The sequence below is a fragment of the Oncorhynchus gorbuscha genome, linkage group LG15 (genome assembly GCF_021184085.1).
Source record: "Oncorhynchus gorbuscha isolate QuinsamMale2020 ecotype Even-year linkage group LG15, OgorEven_v1.0, whole genome shotgun sequence".
Taxonomy (NCBI): Eukaryota; Metazoa; Chordata; class Actinopteri; order Salmoniformes; family Salmonidae; genus Oncorhynchus; species Oncorhynchus gorbuscha.
Genome location: NC_060187.1, coordinates 43,683,025 through 43,686,681, shown reverse-complemented (window position 1 = coordinate 43,686,681; position 3,657 = coordinate 43,683,025). Strand labels below are relative to the sequence as shown.

At 45.3% G+C, this 3,657-nt stretch overlaps 1 long non-coding RNA gene across 1 annotated transcript; it reads left to right on the top strand.

The window, feature by feature from the left end:
- Positions 1–2,610: 2,610 nt before the first annotated feature.
- On the top strand, positions 2,611–3,217 carry LOC123996418. Its single transcript, XR_006831984.1, has 3 exons — positions 2,611–2,789; positions 2,869–2,955; positions 3,163–3,217. It is a non-coding gene; the product is annotated as an uncharacterized LOC123996418 (long non-coding RNA).
- The last annotated feature ends 440 nt before the right edge of the window (positions 3,218–3,657 follow it).

Sequence of the window (3,657 nt, the reverse complement as noted above, 5' to 3'; positions counted from 1 at the left end):
TCCTCTTTCACCAGCATGACAGAAGGAACCGACCGAGGAATGGACCCAGCGACTTCAGACGCTGTTTACACTGCCGTCAAGATCCAAGGAGCCATGCTCGGCAGACACGAGCAGGAATTGTCTGCTGCTCGCCATGCCGTGGAGAACCTGGCCGCTCAGGTTTCCGACCTCTCTGGACAGTTCCAGAGTCTAGTGCCACCTGTTACTCCCTGGCCTGCCGAGCCTCCAGAACCCAGGGTTAATAACCCACCTTGCTACTCCGGGCAGCCCACTGAGTGCCGCTCCTTTCTCACGCAGTGTGAGATTGTGTTCTCTCTCCAACCCCACACATACTATAGAGAGAGAGCTCGGGTTGCTTACGTCATTTCACTCCTTACTGGCCGGGCTCGAGAATAGGGGCACAGCTTGACCGTTCAGTTTTTGGTGAGGAGGCTTCTACCCTGGCTTCCTTATGCCAAGGTGAACGGTCCATAACGGATTATTCCAAAACAATGCAGATCTTCGTCAGCTATCTTTGATTGCCCTCATCTAGCCATCCGCATCTTCTATTCCGGACAAGCCTGTGGAGATTGGTAGACAAATTTGAGACACTACCTTTAACTCTCACAGTATCTGGTAACCACAGTGAGACTATTTCTTTTTGATTTTCCGTTCACCGTGTTTCCCTGCTCATAATCCTTCTATTAATTGGTCTATATCTCCCTCCTCTCCCTACTTCTCAGGCTTTGAGACTGAGCCCATGCAGCTAATTGATCTCCTTCCAGGGACCATTATACTGTGCCTCTACGGAGTTGCTGGACAACACTTTTGTTATTTCATGTTTAATCCTCGCAATTTATTGTCGAGGTTGACGCTTCAGAGGTAGGCGTAGGGCTCCTTGCGCTTACCTGTCGCCATCTGAGCGCAACTATGATGTGGTAACCGTGAACTGCTCGCCATCCGCTTAGCCCTAGGCGAATGGCGACAGTGGTTGGAGGGGCGACCGTTCCTTTTGTCGTTTGGACAGACCATAAGAACCCTTGACATGCAAGTGCGCTAGATGGATAATCTACTCAGGTCCCTTCATCTAGATCTATCCTGTTTCTTGTCATGTACTGTCCCTCCCTCCAGGTCCATCCGGAGGGAGCGATCTGAACGCACGGTTACGTCCCGGTTCGTATGATTGTAGTATTGATCTCCTTCCAGGGACCACGCCTCATGGCAGTGCCTTGAGGGCCATCTGCTGAGGGTTGTTTCATGGACTGAAGACATAACGGTTGAGGGGTTATGGTCATCAGTTCGGGAGCCATGCTTTAAGAACCTTGACATAACATTCCTTTTAGGGCATTTTGAGTACCGGGTTCTGCCGTTCGGTCTCGCCAGACCATTAGTTAATGAACACCAAGCCATGCCTTATCCCGTCTGTTTAGTGTCTATCTTGACGCTATCTATTTTTCTCCGTCACTCGAGATTCATATTGGGGAATTGTATGCGCCTTACTTCATTTTCTTTCTGCAATTTCCCTGCCATCGGTTCTTGTCCCTGCCCTTGCTGTGTCTCAGTTGGCCCTTCAGGAGGTATAGTACCCATTTCCCTTTTTATCGTTTTTCGTTACACACCGTGATCTATGATTTCCTCCGTTGCTGCCATGTTCCTCCTCATGGGGGGTACTGTCATGTTTGTCATTTATTATCATGTCTTGTCCCTGTGCTCCCCATGCTATTCGTTTCCCTCTGCTGGTCTTATTTGGTTCTTTCCCTCCTATCCTCTCTCCCCCTCCCTCTCTCACTCTCTCGCTTCTTTCTCTCTATCGTTCCGTTCCTGCTCCCAGCTGTTCCTATTCCCCTAATCATCATTAGTCTTCCCACACCTGTTCCTAGTATCCTTTCCCCTGATTAGAGTCCCTATTTATTCCTTTGTGTTCCGTTCCTGTGCCGTCGGTTCCTTGCATTGTATTCACCATGCTAGTTCTGTTAATGAGTTTGTGATTTTTACTGATTGAAATAGATTTTTCTCCGTTTCGCCCTGTCCTGTCGTGTTTTTGCCGTGATTTGTATTTCCTACAATGTGCAGGTGTTTCATACTTTGATGTTTGTCCTGTCAGTCTGTGGCAACTCTAGAATTTCCCCTGAGTTATTCCTTTGTGAAGTAAGTTTAATGCCAGCAGTCTAAAAATGGCAGCATTGCCACAGCGTGTATAGCATCGACAAAAGTTAGTCTTAACATGATAAAATGATGACCAAATAGGCCTATCAATAACCGCTTATCCATTAGCTAAAGCTAAATTAAGCCCTGGCACCACAGACAGCCTATCATCGAGGCATGCAGGTAGGCATGCAGGTACATAGATATTTCACAATTTCAGCACGATGGACATTGGTAGTCTATTCTTGTAAAAAATAAATTGTGTGGGGGGGGTTTGTAACATATCATATGTTTTGCAAGTTCGTAACATATTGTACTAATTGCAATTGGTAACATTTTGAACAAATTACAATTTGTAAAATATCATACGAATTATAATTCATAACATATGACACGAAATAGATGATGGATGTAATACATTCCAATACGAAACGTAACATGTCATGCTAAGTGGAGTGTCTCGGTTTTACATAAGGAATCATACGAAATGCTCTGAGACCACGTTGGTGTGAGAGGAGAGAGCTGCATGATACTGGAGGACAAGACACCAAGCCCCTCAAGGGACTCAGGCAGTTGGCTTTTCTCCTCTCCAGAGCACCAACTGAAACAAACCACTCAGCCAGAATGAACAGAGCAGGACTATGTTTCACTTTACTGCTACTGGGGTAACTTTCAGCTCAACTTTCAATGCAGATTGCACTTCATTCTATCAGCATTCTTGCAGTGTTCTGATGATAATGATAGTCATGTTTTTCCTCAGGTGTGTACATGGGGGGAAGCCCTCTCAAAAGGATGTGGTGTTTAGTAGGGGCATCCAGCTCTTTGTAGAAGGTAAGCTGGAATTGTAATAACTTTTGCTGCAATGTGTATTTGAAGGCTAATTGTTATTGACACCTTCTCACACAAAGGAGCTCACAATTGTCTGTGCTTCAATAACATTTTGCTCAAGCGAGTTCTAAGATTTCTCCAAGTGTTTGGATCGGAAACACCTTTTCATCCCAAAGTCTTCATGCATGTTGACTTTCTATCTCCTGTCAGGTTTGAACCCTTCTGATCCATCTGTACTCCTTCTCTCCTCATTCGGGAGTGACCCTGGTGCGTCACACACACCTATGCTGGTGTGTGTCCTCAGTGGTTTACACACACGCCTGGTGGACATCATATGGTGGATCAACAACACCGTGGTTACCCCAGAGAACAATGTTGTTTGGAGTTCCAGGGGAAGCAATGGCACGTACACGGCTACTGGACTATGGACTGTGTCTGGAAAGGACTGGAAGCCACAGAATTACTACCAGTGTGGAACCAGACATGAAGGAAAGCTTTATATAAATGTAACACAGTCCTCACTTTGCAGGGATTTGACTTAATTACTAATGTTTGTTGATTTATCAAAAATGATCTGTACTTGACAGCCTCCTTTGCATTTAATGTACAGTCTTTAAACGTATTAAAATATGAATGCAATTATGTTTTTTTTTAGTATTTTAGTGAAAGGTTATTTCCCTGGCTGCTGTTACTATATGTTGACAC